The sequence below is a fragment of the Bufo bufo genome, chromosome 1 (assembly GCF_905171765.1).
Source record: "Bufo bufo chromosome 1, aBufBuf1.1, whole genome shotgun sequence".
Lineage (NCBI taxonomy): Eukaryota > Metazoa > Chordata > Amphibia > Anura > Bufonidae > Bufo > Bufo bufo.
The window spans coordinates 176,650,804-176,675,558 of NC_053389.1; positions in this window are offsets into that span (position 1 = coordinate 176,650,804).

Genomic DNA, 24,755 nt, shown 5'->3' on the forward strand with positions numbered 1-24,755 from the left:
GTACTACAACCCGGCAATACCTCAGAGACAGCAGACGCTCTGTCCAAATGCCAAAAAAAAAGGAAAGACATCTCTTCGGCCTGAGAGGAAGGCCTCCTCCCAAGATGGTGCCGGTGAAGAGGGAGCCATGGAAAGCGCACGGAGCGACATTACAGCGTGGCAAGAGCAGGCTGGCCGGAAGGCCAAGGAACCAAGCACCATTTACACTGAGGAAGACCGTGATCAGGGTGGCAGTAGTGTAGACCCTAATGGGGACTCATCTGAGGAGGAGGCTATACCCTCCCAAAACAGATCCTCACCGCAGCCACAGCATCCCCGGCGCCATGCTTCTGTTGAAAGGACTGGTAAGGAGCCCACGCTTAAAGATGTAATGGCGGCGCTGACAACATGTAATTCCTCCTTGTCACTACTCACTACACCGATGGGGGGGGGTTGAAAGCGGACTTGTCTCTTATCCGACATGATCTGCACAAGGTGGCAGAGCGCACCAAGGAGGTGGAGAAAAGGGTCTCAGACATGTGTAACACCTCAGAGTTGTGTTGCGAAACTCTTTTACCCTGCTACAACCTGTTAAGAGCCTTTACATTGTCATCTTATGTAATTTCACATAATATTCTCACAACTGTGCATTGAAAGCCTTGTTAGATGTATATTGCTGTAATTCTTCATGTTCACCAGCAGGTGGCAGCAATGTGTCAGCAAGGAGTTTGAATAGAAATACAAAAAATCCGCAGCACTCGTCAGTGTAGTAAATCCAAAGTGGTTTATTCCATAAACAGCAAGGTGATGCGACGTTTCGACCTAACCAGGTCTTTCTCAAGCAACAAAATGAATTTAGTCTGCATGTGCTTTATATCATACAAAGTGGGTGGAGCTATCCTTCCACCAGGTGAGGTGATATATCCAAATACATATACATTCATGGGTCATCATAATAATAAGGATCACTTCCGATCCAATACAGTGTACAGTGAATAATCTAAGTGACATATAAAAGTAGACACTCCTACATAATAACATTGTCTCCTACCCTAAGGTGGCGTCCCCGGGATTTTGCTCCATGTCCGCAGTGTTCTAAAAGCGCGCTGAACTCAGCGTCCCGGAAGCTGTACTGCGCATGCGTCCCCACCTGCCATCAGCCAATAGAGAAATTTTCCCAAGTATGACGTCAGCTGTTGCCAGCGTCCGTAGGCAAAAAGCGCTCCACGGCACTGCATCAGATGAACATGTAGCATAATGATGACGTAGGTAGTTGCCATGGGGACGCGGCTGTACACACAACTAAGTCATGGATCGTCCGCGTTACCCCACGTACTACCCTCTCAGTGTATAGGTGGCTCAAGGGCAAGTGGCGGTGGGTGAAAGGCCACCCCAATAACTCCGATCCTTAGGCGATAGTATTTCAGACTACCCCATTAAACAACGGGTTCAAATTCCTAAATATTATATGTGGTTCCTCCAGGTGGAATACCGATTTCCCTCAGTTCTCCCCCCTTCCTGAGGATATCACATACCCATACATACTTCCCCCTTTAAAAGTGCCCATGTCCCCATCCGTACCATCAGATGAGACATGTATACACTTTTCAGGGTTTTCTTTCCAGTCGCCACGGGCGCCACACGGACCGATCACCACAAAGTGACAACAGTCCAAGTGGCCCACCGCGACTGTCCACTCGTACATTAATGTATATTTAGAGGCCACGGACCAAAGAAGTGGACTTACCCCCACCAGCCAGACCCGGACACCACAAAATACTAATATAGAAAAATCAGGCTGTGTTGCAATGGGGACAACATGGGCAAATTTGCGGATCAAGGAGGGTCCCGGTGAGGTCTATCCTATGGGGAGACAAAAATAAATATATAAAAAGAAGTGTTTAGTGAAACCCGTCTATATAAGATCCTCACAACAAATAACTTTGTTGGGCACAAAACTTAGTTACTAAAGAAACTGTGAGAAAAAGACAATATGGACCCCTCATAGGAAGACTCCCAAATTGAAGTCCCTGTTGAGTCCCCTTGGTTCACGTGAATTTAGCCTGTATATCCACTTGAGCTCCAATTGTTTGAGAAGGGTTTCTCGATCTCCTCCCCTCCTTAGAGGTGGTACTCCATCTATTACCTGGAACCTCAATTGTGACACGTTGTGTCCCAGTTTATGGAAATGTTCCGGTACTGGGAGATCTAGGGCTTCCTTGCTGTGTAATCCTCTTTTTAACCTCCTGTGTGGTCTCCCCCACATAAAGGAGTCCACATGGACACTGAAGGATATAGACGACATAAGTTGAGTTGCAGGTATAAAACTGCCTGATCTCATATCTTTTCCCTGTATGGGGATGTACAAAGGTTTTACCTTTTGTCATGTTATTACAGTGGCAGCAGTTTGTTTATGCTGTTGTATATTCAGGGGTTTGTCAGCATGTACCAATTTATCCCTGACATTAGGACCTCTTCTGTACGAAAACAAGGGAGGATTTTTGAATTCTGGGGTGTCTGGAAATGCCTGGGTAAGCAAAGTCCAGTTTTTTCTGATCACCGTGGCAACCTGTCTGCTCAGTGCTGTATATCTGGAGACAAAGGGGATTCTAGTTTGTGTTTTTGTTTTATTTTCATTTTTCTTAAGTAGCGTTTCCCTTTCCATCCTACGAGCTCTATCCTGGTGTTTATTCGTCAGTTGTGGGGGATAGCCTCTCTTGATAAATTTCTGATTCATTTCTTGTAGTCTGACCTCCACCCTTTCTTCATCACTAACAATTCTGCGGACCCGCAGAAATTGACTGTAAGGGAGCGATTTTATCATTGCCCGTGGGTGTAAGCTATCATATTGTAAGATGTTATTTTTATCGGTATTTTTTACATGAATATCAGTACCCAATGTGTTTCCCTGTACACACACCAGTGTGTCCAGAAATTGCAATTGGGTCTTTGAACTGACTCTAGTAAATTTTAGCGCTGGATGGATGTTATTCAGATGCTCATTAAATGCCTCCAATTCAGATTCAGAGCCTGTCCATATAAGAAAGATGTCATCTATGTATCTCATCCAGCCCCTCACCAAACTAAAGAAGCTGGATGGATACACAGACGAACTCTTTACATAGGACATGTAGATGTTAGCATACACCGGTGCGGCATTAGACCCCATCGCGGTCCCCCTGTTTTGCACAAAAAATTGGTCCTTAAACTTAAAATAATTACACGTTAGTATGATCTCCAACAGCGCCAGAATAAAATTCACCATGGCAGGTGTATACTCTGAGTTGCGTAAGACATACCTAACTGCTTCCAGTCCTTTGTCATGGTCAATGCTGGTATACAGACTGACCACATCAAATGAGACCAGTGTATCCCCTGGCTGAAATGTCAACTCTTTTAGCTTGAGTAGGAAATGGGTAGTGTCCCTCACATAGGACGTTGCATTTGTTGCATATTTCTGGAGCACTCCATCTAAAAAGATGGCCGATCGTGAAAGGACAGAGTTGATCCCGGACACTATGGGGCGTCCTGGTGGATCAACTCTGTCCTTATGAATCTTCGGCAGGGTGTACAGAACCGGTGTCACGGGATACATTACAATAAGGTAATCATGTAATGAATTGTCTATGATGTCCTCAGCGTATGCGTCATCGACCAGGAGCTTAATTTTTCGAGAAATCTCAAATTTCGGGTCATGGTCGATCCGACGATACACTGAGGTATCATCAAGTTGCCTTTTTATCTCCTGTTCATACTTCACCGTATCCATGATGACGATAGCTCCGCCCTTATCGGCGGGCTTGATGGTTATTTCATCCCTATTGCTAAGTTTACTGAGTGTTTCTTTTTCTGTCTTAGTTAGGTTCGATTTAAATCTAATCTGAGATTGTTCTTTCAATTTTTGTATACCCTTCTTTACCAATGAGATATAAGCCTCAATAACGTCTATATTTGGAGGGGGTTGGAACCTGCTTTTTAGTGAGAGATTAAACTCTTTAAGGGTCATAATATTATCCCTATCTTCCCTCTCCTCATTAATAGTGTTACCATCCTTTTCAGAAAAGAAACCTTTGAGCCTTAAATGTCTAAAAAACATATACAAATCAACCTCATATTCGAACCAGTCTATAAACATAGTAGGGCAATAGGATAAGCCCTTATTGAGTAAAGTCAATTCGGACTCGGTAAAGGTAAACGAGGAGATATTTACCACAAGCGTGTCTATTTCGGTCTGTTCATGGCTTGTTCTTTCATTTTGTCCGGTTCTGACCCATAGGGGGTTTCTTTGATCTGGTCATTACGGTGCTTCCTCCACCGATCATCAGCCAGGGTCCTCATCTGCGTGCACCATCATTACCCTCAAGGTATTTCTTAATGGCTTCTCCTTATGTGGGACAGTAGTGCTGCCAAACCTCTATATCAGCAAGGAGTTTGAGCCAGTTTAGTGTTTCTGAACTGGAATAGTTCATTCCAGTTTGGCTCCCCCCTCAGTGAGCAGAAGTGGGCTGCGCCCACATCCTGCCTCATGGGGCGGGAAGGAAGTTAAGTTAGTGTGCCAGACACCCTGGCTAGGGGAAGGCTGTGAGTGTAGGAGCTCCCAGATATAGGGATCCAAGCCAGGATCTTGTCTCGGCTGAGACAATTGATCATCATCCCAGCCTGAGCCCTTCAGCCTCAGCTGGAAGAAGCAAGCAGACAAACTCCAGTTCCAGGAAGAAGCATACCCTGTGAATATAGCTGTGAGTACCGTCCAGAGACCCAGGAGAAGCCAAATTCCTCCTCAGCTAGTCAGTCCCCACACAGCAGAATATAGACAGTGCAGAAGCCAAATTCCTGCCACATTATAGAGCTACAAGCAGACGTCCTTTTCCTGCAAAGCTCCAGGTACATAGAGCAGAAGATATATTCCTGCCACACATTGCCAATACCTGCTGGGACCAAAGACTAATGCTGTATCTTGCTTGGATGAAAGCTAAAACCAGTAAAGACAAGTTTGAACTTTACCCATGGTCTGGATCTCAATTTCTGCTGCAAATTCCTATATTACTCCTAATAGCACCACACTCATTTTATTGCAAGTGAGCCAGGATCCAGGAGTCCAGCCATACCCAAGTAGGAGACACCGTTGACACAATTACTACTACCATACAGAAACATTACACCACTCTGGCATTCCTAACCTAGTACGTGAGTTACAACATCTTAAAGGGCCTTGTGTTAGTACCCTGCGCATGCTGCAATTGGCGTCATGAACAAAACTATAGACTATCACCTTCACCTGACCCAGCCATTGCATAATTTGGTGTCAGAGTGCATACCCCGGTCTGGCTCATTGCACATGGAGGATGCGATTACCCCCCTAACTAAGTTAACAAAGAGAGCAGAGCAGGATATAGAGGCCTTTTTCCTTAAAATGGATGATTTCGACTAGAGAACGGATCGCATCGTAACAATGTGCGTCTGGTTGGGGTACCGGAGCAGACGGAGGGGAATAATCCCACAGACTTTATTGAAAAATGGCTGGGGCAAAAGTTTAAGGAGTGCGGCCTATCGGTCTTGTATGCGGTAGAAACGCCCACCATATCCCCCTGCCCCGTGTGGATAGGGGATCACTTTTTTAATGTATTGGAAGGATTGATAAATGATCTCATATGGGGAAAAAAAGGGTTAGGCTGAAACAAAAATACTTATGGTTAGATGAAGAAGATGGTGGTTTGTCCGTTCCCTGCTTTAGAGGCTATTATTATGCATCCCAGCTTCAGTGGTTAATGACAGAGGACGACAGACTGCGTCATTTTCTGGCTGGCGAGTTTGAAGGTCTCCAATATAATATTATTAGTGTCCTGGAAACTGGGATTATAAAAATAAAGGGTAGGAAGTGCCCAATTAGTAATATGATGCACTTGATATGGGTTAATGTTAAAAAATTACTAGGTATAAATTATTCATTAAAGATTACTCCTATATGGGGGAATATAAATTTAGGTGAGTTTCAGAGGTTAGATGATTATGTATTTTGGGGAAAAAAATGGTATTGAGTTTATTTCACAGATTGAGGTGAAAGGAAAGCTTAGGACACTAGAGGAATTGGGGCTTAGTATAGAACTAGACACCCTCACACGGTTTAGATACTTCCGATTAAAGCACGCATTTGACTCAACCGAGAACAAAGAGTATTTAGTCACTGAACACTCAGAATTCGCAGAATTCTGTTATCACAGTAATGGGACTAAAATATCAATTTCACAGATATATAAAAAAATTAAAAGGGGGCTAGGGGGAGTGACTAAGTTTAACAGTGAAGGAAAATGGGCACTAGAAGTGGAGCCTAATACTCTAGATTGGAGATGCATTTACAAAAGTATAAAAAGAAGCACACTATCGAGTAATTTCCGGCTGATACAGTTTTTCATTCTCCACCGAACCTATATCACTCCCTGGGTGTTGAGTAGGATGTATAAAACAAAGGACTCTAGATGCTGGAAGTGCAGAGTGAACAATGCAGATTTTATCCACTTGATCTGGTATTGTACTCCTATTCAGGTGTTTCAGGAGCTAACCAGATCAACTGGGTGCATTGCGCCATTGGAGATCTCTATAGCGGTGCTCGGATATATTAGGAAAATAGGCCTTGACAGAAAAAATGAAAGGAAATGGGCAAAAGGATTAATGCTGGCGCAGGTTGCAGTGGCTAGAGAGTGGGGGGCGGACGCACCACCAAATATTGAAGAGTGGAAGAACCTATGTGATAGGGTGCAGAGATACGAATATGCTTGCAAGATAAAATGAATAGGGAATGTAAATGGATAGGAGGAAAGAGGGGAGATAAGGAGAAGGAAGGAAGTGTTTAACCACCTCAGCCCCCAGTGCTTAAACACCCTGAAAGACCAGGCCACTTTTTACACTTCTGACCTACACTACTTTCACCGTTTATTGCTCGGTCATGCAACTTACCACCCAAATGAATTTTACCTCCTTTTCTTCTCACTAATAGAGCTTTCATTTGGTGGTATTTCATTGCTGCTGACATTTTTACTTTTTTTGTTATTAATTGAAATTTAACGATTTTTTTGCAAAAAAATGACATTTTTCACTTTCAGTTGTAAAATTTTGCAAAAAAAACAAGATCCATATAGAAATTTTGCTCTAAATTTATAGTTCTACATGTCTTTGATAAAAAAAAAATGTTTGGGTAAAAAAAAAATGGTTTGGGTAAAAGTTATAGCGTTTACAAACTATGGTACAAAAATGTGAATTTCCGCTTTTTGAAGCAGCTCTGACTTTCTGAGCACCTGTCATGTTTCCTGAGGTTCTACAATGGCCAGACAGTACAAACACCCCACAAATGACCCCATTTCGGAAAGTACACACCCTAAGGTATTCGCTGATGGGCATAGTGAGTTCATAGAACTTTTTATTTTTTGTCACAAGTTAGCGGAAAATGATGATTTTTTTTTTTTTTTTTTTTTTTCTTACAAAGTCTCATATTCCACTAACTTGTGACAAAAAATAAAAACTTCTATGAACTCACTATGCCCATCACGAAATACCTTTGGGTCTCTTCTTTCCAAAATGGGGTCACTTGTGGGGTAGTTATACTGCCCTGGCATTCTAGGGGCCCAAATGTGTGGTAAGGAGTTTGAAATCAAATTCTGAAAAAAATGACCTGTCAAATCCGAAAGGTGCTCTTTGGAATATGGGCCCCTTTGCCCACCTAGGCTGCAAAAAAGTGTCACACATCTGGTATCTCCGTACTCAGGAGAAGGTGGGGAATGTGTTTTGGGGTGTCATTTTACATATACCCTTGCTGGGTGAGAGAAATATCTTAGCAAAAGACAACTTTTCCCATTTTTTTATACAAAGTTGGCATTTGACCAAGATATTTATCTCACCCAGCATGGGTATATATAAAATGACACCCCAAAACACATTCCCCACCTTCTCCTGAGTACGGAGATACCAGATGTGTGACACTTTTTTGCAGCCTAGGTGGGCAAAGGGGCCCATATTCCAAAGAGCACCTTTCGGATTTGACAGGTCATTTTTTTCAGAATTTGATTTCAAACTCCTTACCACACATTTGGGCCCCTAGAATGCCAGGGCAGTATAACTACCCCACAAGTGACCCCATTTTGGAAAGAAGAGACCCAAAGGTATTCCGTGAGGGGCATGGCGAGTTCCTAGAATTTTTTATTTTTTGTCACAAGTTAGTGGAAAATGATGATTTTTTTTTTTTTTTTTTTTCATACAAAGTCTCATATTCCACTAACTTGTGACAAAAAATAAAAACTTCCATGAACTCACTATGCCCATCAGCGAATACCTTGGGGTCTCTTCTTTCCAAAATGGGGTCACTTGTGGGGTAGTTATACTGCCCTGGCATTCTAGGGGCCCAAATGTGTGGTAAGGAGTTTGAAATCAAATTCAGTAAAAAATGACCTATGAAATCCAAAAGGTGCTCTTTGGAATGTGGGCCCCTTTGCCCACCTAGGCTGCAAAAAAGTGTCACACATGTGGTATCCCCGTACTCAGGAGAAGTTGAGGAATGTGTTTTGGGGTGTCTTTTTACATATACCCATGCTGGGTGAGATAAATATCTTGGTCAAATGCCAACTTTGTATAAAAAAATGGGAAAAGTTGTCTTTTGCCAAGATATTTCTCTCACCCAGCATGGGTATATGTAAAATGACACCCCAAAACACATTCCCCAACTTCTCCCGATTACGGAGATACCAGATGTGTGACACTTTTTTGCAGCCTAGGTGGGCAAAGGGGCCCATATTCCAAAGAGCACCTTTCGGATTTCACTCGTCATTTTTTACAGAATTTGATTTCAAACTCCTTACCACACATTTGGGCCCCTAGAATGCCAGGGCAGTATAACTACCCCACAAGTGACCCCATTTTGGAAAGAAGAGACCCCAAGGTATTCGCTGATGGGCATAGTGAGTTCATGAAAATTTTTATTTTTTGTCACAAGTTAGTGGAATATGAGACTTTGTATGAAAAAAAAAAAAAAAAAAAAAAATCATCATTTTCCACTAACTTGTGACAAAAAATAAAAAATTCTAGGAACTTGCCATGCCCCTCACGGAATACCTTGGGGTGTCTTCTTTCCAAAATGGGGTCACTTGTGGGGTAGTTATACTGCCCTGGCATTTTCCAGGGGCCCTAATGTGTGGTAAGTAGGTAAATGACCTGTGAAATCCTAAAGGTACTCTTTGGAATATGGGCCCCTTTGCCCACCTAGGCTGCAAAAAAGTGTCACACATCTGGTATCGCCGTACTCAGGAGAAGGTGGGGAATGTGTTTTGGGGTGTCATTTTACATATACCCTTGCTGGGTGAGAGAAATATCTTGGCAAAAGACAACTTTTCCCATTTTTTTATACAAAGTTGGCATTTGACCAAGATATTTCTCTCACCCAGCATGGGTATATGTAAAATGACACCCCAAAACACATTCCCCACCTTCTCCTGAGTACGGCGATACCAGATGTGTGACACTTTTTTGCAGCCTAGATGCGCAAAGGTGCCCAAATTCCTTTTAGGAGGGCATTTTTAGACATTTGGATACCAGACTTCTTCTCACGCTTTGGGGCCCCTAGAATGCCAGGGCAGTATAAATACCCCACATGTGACCCCATTTTGGAAAGAAGACACCCCAAGGTATTCAATGAGGGGCATGGCGAGTTCATAGAAATTTTTTTTTTTTGGCACAAGTTAGCGGAAATTGATATTTTTAATTTTTTTCTCACAAAGTCTCCCGTTCCGCTAACTTGGGACAAAAATTTCAATCTTTCATGGACTCAATATGCCCCTCACGGAATACCTGGGGGTGTCTTCTTTCCGAAATGGGGTCACATGTGGGGTATTTATACTGCCCTGGCATTCTAGGGGCCCTAAAGCGTGAGAAGAAGTCTGGAATATAAATGTCTAAAAAATTTTACGCATTTGGTTTCCGTGAGGGGTATGGTGAGTTCATGTGAGATTTTATTTTTTGACACAAGTTAGTGGAATATGAGACTTTGTAAGAAAAAAATAAAAAAATTCCGCTAACTTGGGCCAAAAAAATGTCTGAATGGAGCCTTACAGAGGGGTGATCAATGACAGGGGGGGTGATCAATGACAGGGGGGGTGATCAATGACAGGGGTGTGATCAATGACAGGGGTGTGATCAATGACAGGGGGGTGATCAGGGAGTCTATATGGGGTGATAACCACAGTCATTGATCATCACGCCCGTGTAAGGCTTCATTCAGACGTCCGTATGCGTTTTGCGGATCCGATCCATCTATCAGTGGATCCGTAAAAATCATGCGGACGTCTGAATGGAGCTTTACAGGGGGGTAATCAATGACAGGGGGGTAATCAATGACAGGGGGGTGATCAGGGAGTCTACATGCGGTGATCACCACAGTCATTGATCATGCCCCTGTAAGGCTTCATTCAGACGTCCGTATGCGTTTTGCGGATCCGATCCATCTATCAGTGCATCCGTAAAAATCATGCGGACATCTGAATGGAGCTTTACAGGGGGGTAATCAGGGAGTCTATATGGGGTGATCACCACAGTCATTGATCATGCCCCTGTAAGGCTTCATTCAGACGTCCGGATGCGTTTTGCGGATCGGATCCATCTATCAGTGCATCCGTACAAATCATGCGGACATCTGAATGGAGCTTTACCCCCCTGTCATTGATTACCCCCCTGTAATCAATGACAGGGGGGTGATCAGGGAGTCTATATGGGTTGATCACCACAGTCATTGATCATGCCCCTGTAAGGCTTCATTCAGACGTCCGGATGCGTTTTGCGGATCCGATCCATCTATCAGTGCATCCGTAAAAATCATGCGGACATCTGAATGGAGCTTTACAGGGGGGTGATCAGGGAGTCTATATGGGGTGATCACCACAGTCATTGATCATGCCCCTGTAAGGCTTCATTCAGACGTCCGGATGCGTTTTGCGGATCGGATCCATCTATCAGTGCATCCGTAAAAATCATGCGGACATCTGAATGGAGCTTTACAGGGGGGTGATCAGGGAGTCTATATGGGGTGATCACCACAGTCATTGATCATGCCCCTGTAAGGCTTCATTCAGACGTCCGGATGCGTTTTGCGGATCGGATCCATCTATCAGTGCATCCGTAAAAATCATGCGGACATCTGAATGGAGCTTTACAGGGGGGTGATCAGGGAGTCTATATGGGGTGATCACCACAGTCATTGATCATGCCCCTGTAAGGCTTCATTCAGACGTCCGGATGCGTTTTGCGGATCGGATCCATCTATCAGTGCATCCGTAAAAATCATGCGGACATCTGAATGGAGCTTTACAGGGGGGTGATCAGGGAGTCTATATGGGGTGATCACCACAGTCATTGATCATGCCCCTGTAAGGCTTCATTCAGACGTCCGGATGCGTTTTGCGGATCGGATCCATCTATCAGTGCATCCGTAAAAATCATGCGGACATCTGAATGGAGCTTTACAGGGGGGTGATCAGGGAGTCTATATGGGGTGATCACCACAGTCATTGATCATGCCCCTGTAAGGCTTCATTCAGACGTCCCGGATGCGTTTTGCGGATCGGATCCATCTATCAGTGCATCCGTAAAAATCATGCGGACATCTGAATGGAGCTTTACAGGGGGGTGATCAGGGAGTCTATATGGGGTGATCACCACAGTCATTGATCATGCCCCTGTAAGGCTTCATTCAGACGTCCGGATGCGTTTTGCGGATCCGATCCATCTATCAGTGGATCCGTAAAAATCATGCGGACGTCTGAATGGAGCTTTACAGGGGGGTAATCAATGACAGGGGGGTAATCAATGACAGGGGGGTGATCAGGGAGTCTATATGGGGTGATCACCACAGTCATTCATCACGCCCCTGTAAGGCTTCATTCAGACGTCCGGATGCGTTTTGCGGATCCGATCCATCTATCAGTGGATCCGTAAAAATCATGCGGACATCTGAATGGAGCTTTACAGGGGGGTGATCAATGACAGGGGGGTAATCAATGACAGGGGGGTGATCAGGGAGTCTATATGGGGTGATCAGGGGTGATCAGGGGCTAATAAGGGGTTAATAAGTGACGGGGGGGGGGGGTGTAGTGTAGTGTAGTGGTGCTTGGTGGTACTTTACTGAGCTACCTGTGTCCTCTGGTGGTCGATCCAAACAAAGGGGACCACCAGAGGACCAGGTAGCAGGTATATTAGACGCTGTTATCAAAACAGCGTCTAATATACCTGTTAGGGGTTAAAAAAAACACATCTCCAGCCTGCCAGCGAACGATCGCCGCTGGCAGGCTGGAGATCAACTCTCTTACCTTCCGTTCCTGTGAGCGCGCGCGCCTGTGTGCGCGCGTTCACAGGAAATCTCGGCCATCGCGAGATGACGCGTATATGCGTGACTGTGCGCAGCGCTGCCACCTCCGGAACGCGATCCTGCGTTAGGCGGTCCGGAGGTGGTTAAAATGTAGAATCAATAAACAAATGAATGAGGGATGATTGAAATCCCCGATATGAGATCATGAAATCAATTTTTTTCTATAGAAACGACCAAGACAACCAAGGGGGGGTGGGGAGGGGAGGGGGTGTTATAATTTGCTATTATATATGTATGACATGAGAAAAGAAACAGGATAAGGATAGATTCCCGATGATTAATGATAATTATGTAACAAATGTCTGCGTATATTCCTGAATTGTCATTGCCTATGTTTTCTGCTTTCCTGTTTGTTTTCCTGTTTTCTCAAATTTTTATATGCTGAAAATGAAAATAAAAACATTCGCAAAAAAAAAAAAAAAATGAAACGCCCACCATGTGCCTATGCACCCCATACCACCTGGAAGGCCACCACGGCCTATACTGGCCAAGATTTTACATTACAGAGATTGGGACACTATCCTGCAGAAAGCTTGTGATCACCCTAATCTCACTATCAACGGCAGTAAAATATCTGTGTATCCTGACTACTCCACGGAGGTGCAAAAGCGACGGGCAAAATCTCTTGACATCAAGAAGCAGCTGAGGGCCTTACAGATACAATCCTCCATGCTTTTTCCCACCAAGCTGAGGATAGTGGCGTCGGGTGGAACACATTTCTTCGAGGATCTAATGTCGGCACTGTAATGGTTGGATCAGCATGAGACACAGATTAGACACCGACATGGAATCTACCTAAAAGGACAAAGCATATCCTTTTATGTTACTTTGGATGTTTTACATTACTGCTGGGGAGGTGTGCAGCACTACAACACCTATCGTGCTAGCCATCTTTAGTAATGATGAGCAGCATAGGTAATATTCGCATTCGCAATATATCCCTTATTTTTGGCCTAATATTCGCCATAAATTCTAGAATTCTAGAATTCGTGATCTCCCGTCATTATTTTCTTAAATGCGAAAATTGGCAAAGTAATATATTTGCGATAAAAATTCACGATTAGAATATTCGCGATCAACACTAGTAAAGGGTAGGCAACGTTTCTATTGGTTGCTAGGGATGTTGCTAAGCTCAGACAAAGATATTTCTTAGCCTTCTCATTGGCCCACAAGTAAGAAGCAGTAAGGTACCGATGTAGTAGAGTTAACACTCATGCTTTCTGAGATTTCTGAGGTGTTATCTAAACTAAGCAAACACCTTCAATTGCTTTTCAATGGCTTTTGTTTCAAGATAACACGATGATGGCATTTATAGCTCAATATACAGAGGTACCCTGTCTGATTGTGGGAGACTTTAATGATGTGATTACCACCCACTTGGACAGACACGGGGTAGCGGCAGTGGGGTCGGCGTCGGGGCTCACCTCATTTGGACGTTTAGTAGCTGAAGTGGGTTTAATAGATCTCTGGAGTTCTAAGCATGGTGACAAACACCAGTACTCCTGTTGTTCCTCTACGTATTCTTCCTTGTCCCGCATTGACCTTGCCTTGTCCAATCAGCGATTTCTACCTATGGTTCGGACTATGGAATACTTACCTAGGTCCCTGTCGGATCATACTCCTATGAGCTTGAGATTGTCGGTGGGAGAGCAGGAGCCCTGTGGTCTGTCAAAACAGCGGCTGTATTCTTTGTGGATAAAGATGGTGCAGGGCGAGGATCGAATTAGGGAGGGCCTGGTGGAGTTTTTCCAAACCAACAAGGGAACTGCCTCACCCCATATGGTGTGGGATGCCATGAAGGCATATCTCAGAGGGCTGTATATAAGCGCCATACATAAAGTAAAGTCAAAGTCCAGAGAAAATGATAGGGCACTACAACAGTCATTGTGTAAGGCAGAAGAGGCCTTGTTCAGCTCCCCTCGTCTGATAATGGAGGAACATTAAAGGTGGCTCAAGATGACTGGAATGATCATTTACTTGAAATGGCAAATAGGAAGCGACAGTTCTATAGGCAACAACCCTTTGAAGAGGGAGAACGGACGGGACATATGCTTGCTATGGTAAGGGAGCAGCAGGAATCAAACTATATACCCTCGCTCCGGACAGAGTCAGGTATGGTGGTGTCTAATCAGGAGGGTGTCTTGACAATACTGGCAGATTTTACTCCACATTATACACCTCTAAAGTTTCCTGCTCTGATGTGAAGATATCTGGCTTTTTGACTAAGGCGCATCTCCCTACTCTATCGATGGAAAACAGAAGACCACACCAGTATTAACTGGAACCCATGCAAACGTACTGCAATCCAAACACCATACCGGACTCAGTAAGTACTGACACACAAAGCACTCCAGCAACTGCTCACTGACTAGACTTGTGGTTCCCCCTCCGGGGAACCAGACCTCCTTCCGGAGGAACAGACAGGGGAAATGTCTAGCAACCATGCTGGACTACAACACCAAACATACCAGACATGGAACACCAAACTAAACTATACAAAACACCCATAACATAAACCACACCAAACAAGACACCAGGTGAGGATGGGTAGAGGACAGAGGTAACAGACATCATAGTGACATTGCTGAAGATATCACTGAAGACATTGTTTTTTTTCCTTTTTTTCCCCGTTGTTGTTTGGGTGTTCCTTTTAGTTTCCCCTTTTTCAGTTGGGGAGGGCTTTGAGGGGTGGGAGTGTCACGACCTCGGTGCTGTGCGCCGTGGAAAGGTTAGCTGTGCATGTCAGTTGCCAGGGGCAACGCGTGGTTGTCAGCATGTATGTGCTTTGTTACCTTTCATCTGGTTCCTCCCCTGTCTGGTTCTAGAAGGGTTAACTCCCTGGCTGGGTGTGGCCGTCTTTGCAGCTAGGCCGGTGGAGACTTCTGTGCATCCGTGTACTGGAAGCATCGGTCGTCTCACCCCAGCTCCTATTCCAGTGACTTTTTAGGGATAGTATGGCCCGAGATTCCTGAGTATGAGCCCTCCTACCATCTGGGTTGGCTCATATGGATAGGAGTCAGGGCGAGTATTAGGGATGCATTAGGAGGTGACCAGTTCCCTGATCCCAGCATCCAGGCCTAGTTGCTGCCCTGTGTACCCACTTTATTGTACGGTGGGAAGTTTCCCCCACCCCCCACCGTGACAGTATGTCCTACTAGGTAGCCCTCAAGGACTGGGCAGATAGAACACCCTGGACTGGAGCAGAGCTCCAATACCAACGACGGCTGAAGTACAACTGACTCTAGGCAGGAAGCCACAGGTAATAAAACCCAAGTGGCCACACCCAGCCAGGGAATTAACCCTTACGGCACCAGACAGGGGAAGAACCAGGAGAAGGGTAGCAAAGCACATACATGCTGACAACCACACATTGCCCTTGGCAACCGACATGCAAGGCTAACGTGTCACTGGATGCAAACATCTCCACCATTAACAGTTGAGTTTGTGAGGAAGGTGAACTCTATGCTCATACAAGAAAAGGCGGTATTCCAGAAGAGGGGAGTGGTGTTTAAATTTGATAAATTTAATTTGCCATGGATAACCAATAGCACTCTGGCTACTCGTACACTGAGAGTTACTTACATGTCGGACAGAGGAGACAGGGATGGACGCTGGCACCTGAGACCAAAATGAGAATGAGAAGGGGTGGGGTTGGGAAAGGGTAGGGGGGAGTTGGGATGAGGGAAGGGTGGGATAAATAAGTTGCAAAATATCTCTGATTGTGACTAATGGATATCCATTAGTCACAATCAGAGATATTTTGCAACTTATTTATCCCACCCTATATGTCTGTATACTTTTGATATGTATCATGGTTGATCAATGGAAACATTCTGTATATAGGCAGATGTCACAATAAAAAAAAAACATCTGTTTAAAAAAAATATATAATTAAATCGCTTGAAGAGGGTTATAGCCTCTCTGGTACACCCCAACCAGATGGGTTTTATCCCGGGCCGGCAAATACAGATGAGCCTTTATAGGGTGTATCTGAATCTTTCTGTTAGGGGCAGCATAGACCACTCCGTCCTGTCTTTAGATGCCGCAAAGGCGTTTGACAGGATAGAGTGGCCTTTTTTGTGGGCTACTATGTCTCAATTTGGTCTGGGGAATATATTTATGGAAATGACTCAATGAACATTGCTATATGAACAGCCGGTGGCATGTATCAATATTAATGGAATTAGTTCTTCTCTCGTTAGGATGTGGCGAGGGATGAGACAGGGATACCCCCTATCTCCCCTTCTTTTTGCCCTATTTATTGAACCATTGGCCTGTAAGATCCGTTTAGATAATCGTATAGACGGCTTAGGGGTGGTGGGAGTACGCGATAAAATAAGCTTATATGCCGATGATGTGATTCTGTTCCTGGATCAGGGATGGAAAATCCTTCCCTATGTGATAGAAGCAATAGAGGATTTGGACAAAGTCATCGCTCCTCCCCCTGAACCGTAAGGCCGTAGATGAGGGGAGTGGAGTTTGTGTGCTTGCCCCGAATAACACATTGGATTATTTGGGGGTTAAGATTGGGGTTCCCATAAATAGGTTTTATGAGCTTAATTTGGCCCCGGTTTTGAATAAAGTTAAGTCCAAAATATGCGCTTGGCAAAAATTGATATTGGCACAGACAGATCGAATAGCATTGATTAAGATGATTATCTTGCCTATTGTGATGTACCCGATGTGTGCTTCCCCTGTTTGGATCAATTACATATTTTTCCATAGATTGGAGGTTCTTATTAATGATCTAATTTGGGGAAGGAAGAGGGTGCGTATAAAGCAGAGATATCTATGGCTGTCGGAGTCAGACGGCGGGTTACATTTACTTTTTTTCAAGGATATTATTTATGTGCACAGATTCAGCGTTGTTGTAACTTTAAAGAGAGTTCACTTCCACGATACTTGACTAAGGTTATGGGTAAACCAATAGAGAATATTTTCACATGTTTGGAGTCTGGGTATATATCGGATTGAGGAAGTCTTTGCTGATACCTTGGTCCCTACAGAGGGTTTTGAACAAGCTTAAGGAGATTCTCAAAATTTCTTGTCCTTTTGCCTTCACCCCTCTGTGGGAGAACAGGTGCCTGGTGGAATTCTTCAAAATTACAGATTTTGTTTATTGGCTACGTAAGGGTGTTAGTAATGTGAGTCACCTTTTTTATTCGGGACATTTTAAATCGTTTTGGGAATTTAATTTCACTGATAGCTCACCATTAGATTTGTTTATGTATTCACATTTAAAACATACATATGAGACCTCTAGGAATAAAGGCTACATTTTTCCACGAGAGAATTAATTTTTTGATTAATGTTATGCCCAGAAAGATGAGAAGGTTAAGATATCTAGATTATACGATAAACTAGTCATTGGCAACTGTAAAACTCTTTAAAAGCCCAAGTAAGTGGGAGCAAGAGTTGAATTGCCCTCCACTACAGTGGACCAGTATTTACAGGAATGTGAGAAAGGCTACAGTTTCCAATGCTCATAGATTAATTCAATTTAAGATCCTGCACCGATTGTATTATACGTCAAAAATGCAAGCGAAATTCCCCCAAAATAAAGGCCGGGATTGCTGCTCCCCTAAATGTGGATATGTGAATGCGGATTATGGCCATTTACTTTGGAATTGTAGCAAACTAAAAAAGTACTGGGAGCAGGTCTTTGTAACCCTACAAAAGGAGTCTTCTACGATATATAACCCTGGGATGTTGACAGAGATATTGGGATACAGACAGGCCAGACAGATCTGGATGAGGGGCCTGATGGTGGCAAAAGTTATCTTAATTAAACACTGGGGCTCTGTCTCCCCGCCCTCGATAAATGAATGGATCCTGTACCTTCAACAAATTAGAATGTTTGAGGATAGTGAAAGGAAACGGAGAGTGGCACGTATGACTGCTTAGCTATAATTAATATTGTCACTGTGGGTATACTTGATTGAGCGACTTTGACGACTAGGGGTGGGGGGGGGAGTTTATAATTCTATTCTCTGTATATCAACTTTGAATGTATAGTGATTTGTATAATTTAGGCAGGGTTCTATCTTTCTTTATAGGGTAGTTGATTGTTGTTGACAATGGCTATCCTGTGTAGACTGTCTTGTTTACTATAATGCACTGTTTATCTATATTGTGGTTTTTAAAATAAAAATAAAAATATTTAATAAAAAAATTAAAATAAAATTGTGTATGCTAAATTCTGGCATAAATAATGATAAATGTGCCAGAGCACTTACCCTGCTGTAAAAATGTCAGTTGCAAAGCCCCAATAGCATTTAAAAAGTGACAAAACCTGGATGTTGCGACTTTTTAAAGCCAAAAAAGGCTTTAAGAACAGATATGAAATATGCAGTCTGAGAACAGGAGCCCTGTGGCCAAGGAGACCTACCACCCACCACCTTTAAGTATTTATTTCTTCAACTGGCATTTTTCACGATAGTCTTAACTTCCTCTGTGCTGCCAAGTTATATAGAGATGCAGGTTTGGAGCTTTGCCCAGGTTTTGCGACAGTGGCGACTCTAGGAATAATATATAGGGGGGGCACAAAGATACCACCGTCAAAAATGGGGGGGGCAAAAACAAAATAAGTATATATAAATAAGATTACAAAATATGAGAGAATTGTGGTATGCAGGGATACATTTATAATAAAACTATTTACTTACAAAAGAAGCTGTTCAGTCGTCTGCTGAGCCGTCCTCTGCTTGCTTCCGCGGATTCTTTCCCCTTCTTTCTGTCTCTCGTCAGTGCGCAGGAGCACTGTTATGGTGGATCTGTGGATGACACACTGTTATGGGGGCATCTGTGGATGACACTGTTATTATGCCTCTCATTAGCCCCCATATGCTGCCTCTCATCATTAGCCCCCATATGCTGCCTCTCATCATTAGCCCCTATATGCCTCTCATCATTAGCCCCCCAAATGCCTCTCATCATTAGCCCCCATATGCCTCTCATCATTAGCCCCCATATGCCTCTCATCATTAGCCCCCATATGCCTCTCATCATTAGCCCCCATATGCCTCTCATCATTAGCCCCCATATGCCTCTAATCATTAGCCCACATATGCTTCTCATCATTAGCCCCCATATGCCTCATCATTAGCCCCCATATGCCTCATCATTAGCCCCCATATGCCTCATCATTAGCCCCCATATGCCTCATTAGCCCCCATATGCCTCATCATTAGCCCCCATATGCCTCATCATTAGCCCCCATATGCCTCATCATTAGCCCCCATATGCCTCTCATCATTAGCCCACATATGCCTCTCATCATTAGCCCACATATGCCTCTCATCATTAGCCCCCATATGCCTCATCATTAGCCCCCATATGCCTCATCATTAGCCCCCATATGCCTCATCATTAGCCCCCATATGCCTCTCATCATTAGCCCACATATGCCTCTCATCATTAGCCCACATATGCCTCTCATCATTAGCCCCCATATGCCTCATCATTAGCCCCCATATGCCTCTCCATTAGCCCCCATATGCCTCTCCATTAGCCCCCATATGCCTCTCCATTAGCCCCCATATGCCTCATCATTAGCCCCCATATGCCTCATCATTAGCCCCCATATGCCTCATCATTAGCCCCCATATGCCTCATCATTAGCCCCCATATGCCTCATCATTAGCCCCCATATGCCTCATCATTAGCCCCCATATGCCTCTCCATTAGCCCCCATATGCCTCTCCATTAGCCCCCATATGCCTCTCCATTAGCCCCCATATGCCTCTCCATTAGCCCCCATATGCCTCTCCATTAGCCCCCATATGCCTCATCATTAGCCCCCATATGCCTCTCCATTAGCCCCCATATGCCTCTCCATTAGCCCCCATATGCCTCATCATTAGCCCCCATATGCCTCTCCATTAGCCCCCATATGCCTCTCCATTAGCCCCCATATGCCTCATCATTAGCCCCCATATGCCTCTCCATTAGCCCCCATATGCCTCATCATTAGCCCCCATATGCCTCGTCATTAGCCCCCATATGCCTCATCATTAGCCCCCATATGCCTCATCATTAGCCCCCATATGCCTCTCCATTAGCCCCCATATGCCTCTCCATTAGCCCCCATATGCCTCTCCATTAGCCCCCATATGCCTCTCCATTAGCCCCCATATGCCTCATCATTAGCCCCCATATGCCTCTCCATTAGCCCCCATATGCCTCTCCATTAGCCCCCATATGCCTCATCATTAGCCCCCATATGCCTCTCCATTAGCCCCCATATGCCTCATCATTAGCCCCCATATGCCTCATCATTAGCCCCCATATGCCTCATCATTAGCCCCCATATGCCTCATCATTAGCCCCCATATGCCTCTCCATTAGCCCCCATATGCCTCTCCATTAGCCCCCATATGCCTCTCCATTAGCCCCCATATGCCTCATCATTAGCCCCCATATGCCTCATCATTAGCCCCCATATGCCTCTCCATTAGCCCCCATATGCCTCTCCATTAGCCCCATATGCCTCTCCATTAGCCCCCTTATGCCCCCAGCAGCCACATTTTTTTATAAAATAAAAAATCACTTACCTCTCCTGCTCCTGGACGCCGCCTGCCTCTCCTCAGTCGACTCTGTGCTCTGAACTGGCGCGCACAGCGTGAGGTCACAGAGCGCCCTCACGCTGTGCGCAGCCCTGCACAGCCGACAGCCGAGGACCAGGAAGTGGTGAGTACAGAGCGTTCACCACTTCCTGGTCTCTCGGTTCTAATGAGTGCTTCCATAGGAAGCGCTCATTAGTATTCACCTGGGGGAATCTGCGGGGGGGCAACCGGGGGGGCAAAGGACAACATAGGGGGGGGCGATTGCCCCCCCTCGCCCCCCCCCTAGCGACGCCACTATTTTGCGACAGCCTTAATTCTGCGCCATGCTTGCATGCATTTAAGCCATTTTCCATGCCAAAAAACGATTCTTTTTCAAAAATTCAATTTGCCGGTTGAATCCAATAAAATTGTGGCGAATTACGCTAAAAAACGCCTATTTTCTGGCTGCAGAGAGCCTTTGTAGTGGTGTAGAACACTGTGCCTTGCAGTAACACGCATAGTGAGTCTGCTGTGGTAGTGAAATAATACTGTGAGTCAGTATGACATGCAGATGACAGGCGTCGCTCTTAGAATCACTGCACACTTCACTTATTTGGGCAGTCACCGGGGTCAAAACTGACCAAATAACTCACATATGAACTCAGCCTTACAGGTCGATGTTAGCGCCAAGAAGAACCTGTTCTATTAAACGCGTATACAAGTAGAGCCCCCATACAGAGTGGAGAGGGTGTCAGCAGTAAGTTTGTGTTGACGTCACTGATTATTTTGCCCTTTCTCTGATCCGTCAGAACAATAACCCCCCAAAATACGGATCATGTCTGTGGAGCATCCGCCTTCACTCGGTCAGCATTTGGTCAGTAATCCATTAGTATTGCTAATGCCTAAGAAAACACAGGAGTGGATCCAAAACAGAAATGACACGTGAACGGAATAGTTTCATGTCTTCTGTGTTTTGTTCCCACTCCCACAAACCAATTTATTTTATTTTTTTGAACGGGGGAGAAAAAACATTTATTTAAAAAACAGGATATTAACACACATCAAATACAACACAGAAGGTGCAAAACCACAAGATTTAAAAGACAAACTGGAAAAACAAAGTGCTTCATCAACAAGAATGGAATGACGACCATTGTCAGGGTGACCACGAGGGCATGGGCGTAGGAAGCGGGGGGGACGGATCCCCCCCAGGAAATAATGCGGGGGGGACAGGTTTGGTTAAATCCTCCCCAGGCTCCAGCCAGGCCAGCGGCAGTGTCTGTGTGCGGCGGGGCAGGCAGTGTGCGGCTGCAGAAGGCAGTGTAGGCGGCGGTGGGGCAGGCACTGAGATGAGCGCTTCCATTGTGGAAGCGAAGTGCTCATCTCCATGGTGATCTGTTTATATCGCTGTCCTCAGGACAGCGATACAAACAGAAGGCTGCGGAGGAGCAGGGCAGGGAGGTGTGTCCCTTTCCTGTTCCTCTGATAGGCTGCCGGCACTACTAGGCCGGCAGCCTATCAGAGGCCGGCATAGGCGGCACGATGATGTCATCGCACCGCCTTAGCCGTACAGCGCTGGAGTCAGGACACAGGCTGGAAGAGGCCTGCATTGCATCGCTCCAAAGAGGTAAGTATAAGTGTTCTTTTTTTTTTTTTTTTACTATATTATATACAATAATTTGTTTTTTTTTAAACCGGCACATAAAAGGGGGGCACTGGTATTATACTGGCACATGATTGGGGAATTTGGGGGGGCCCTGGTATTATACTGGGCTGGCACATGATTGGGGAATTTGGGGGGGCCCTGGAATTACTGGCATAGATTGGGGGGGGGGTGTCTGGTATTACTGCCACATGATTGGAGGGTCTGTCTGGTATTACTGGCACATGATTGGGGGGGGGGGTCTGGACCGTCTGGTATTACTGGCACATTATTGGGGGGTCTGGTATTATACTGGCACATGATTGGGGAATTTGGGGGGGTCTGGTATTACTGGCACATGATTGGGGGGTCTGGTATTACTGGCACATGATTGGGGGGTCTGGTATTACTGGCACATGATTGGGGGGCTGTTATTACTGGCTGATGAGAGGCACGGAGGGGCTGATGAGAGGCACTGGGGCTCTTATCTGAGGTCTGATTGGGGGTCATTCATAATGGGGTCTGAGCTGAGGTGTGATCTGAGGTCTTATTAACATTGGGGATCTTATTGGGGCTGTTAGCTGAGGTCTGATTAACATTGGGGGTCTGATTGGTGGTCTGACCTGAGGTGTAATGAAAAATATTTTTTTATTATTGTGCCCACTTCCAGCCCGGAGCCCAGCTGCCCAGAGCACTGATCCGGAGCAGCTTGGAGAAAAAGGCCTCACAGTCTCCCACACTCCTTCTGCCCGGCCAAGCCAGCCAGCACCTCAGGCAAGCCAGCCAGCACCCCTGAGTCTTCAGAACTGTAAGTGTGGGAGGGTGGGGGGGGGGGGGGGTTCACACACACACACTTAAAGTTTAACGATATAAACAACTCGCAGTTTACTGAATAAGAATATACCCGGCGAGCAAAAATGCTGTCCCCCCCCAGATCTTTTGGGGTTCCTACACCCATGCACGAGGGTAATGCATACGGATCAAGAAATGTATGAGGTTATGGCTGATAACTGGAGGATAGTCCAGCAAACAAGCCGACTCCAGCTCATTCCGTGACGAGCTGTGTTGCTGATAAGTGGATTATAAAGTGTCTGAAGAAATGCGAGTAAAGACATAGGAATAAATTGTCCACTTCCTCCCCTGTGACCTCGTGTGACCTTTTATTTATGAATATTATTTCATAAAGTCTTGAAGTCCTCTGCGTGGATGGCATATAGGGTGGCCAGACGTCCGGTTTTAGGCCGGACCGTCCGGTTTTTAGACTCCTGGTCCTCCGTCCGGCCGCAGGCCAGGACGGACGGCCAGAAGTCCTCCTTTTCTGAGGTTATTGGCAGAGTGGCAGACGGCAGGTACTGGCACTTTAAGTAACCCTACAAAAAAAAAAATCGGCCTGCACTCACATTTCAATTTGTCACATCCCACACTGACGTCAGCGCTGCCTGCTTCGCGCCACTTAGAAGTCACTCTCTCTCACGCAGCAGCAGCACAGGTTAGAGCAGCTTGTCGGAGCTCCAGTCTCTGTCCACCTCCTCTCATGTTGTCTAGACAGTAGTCTTGTGTTGAGCCGCCTGCCGCCCGGAGGTGAATTTTATTATAGTCCTGTGAGTAACTCCTTCCTGTCCTTCTCCTGCAGTCAAACAGCTCCCCAGGTTGGAGCTTCTTCACTTGTGTACTGCGGTTGTGTCATTCATATAAATGCAGGAGGAGCTGCTGGTGGTGACTCTCAAATTCTCAATCAGCACCTGGTTGGTTGCTCACCTGGTTGCTATGCAATAATGCATCATTTAGACCCTCAGCATCTTCCTGAGACAATTACCTGTGTTAAACGCAACTACTTGTCTCAGGAAGATGCTGAGGGTCTAAATGATGCATTATTGCATAGCAACCAGGTGTTAACGCAGCAGCTACTTGTCTGAGGAAGATGCTGAGGGTCTAAACAAATCAAATGATGCATTATTGCATAGCAACCAGGTGCTGATTGAGAGTATCTAAGGCTGCATGCACGTGACAGTGACTAATGGCCGTGTGTAACGCCCGTCACACGGCCATTTTTAGCACCAATGAAAGTGTATGGGGCTATTCACATGGCCACTCTTTTTAACGGCCAGTGAATAGCGTCCGTCCAAAAATAGGACATGTCCTATTTTTGTCTGTTTCCACGGCCATGCGGACCCCATTGAAATCAATGGGA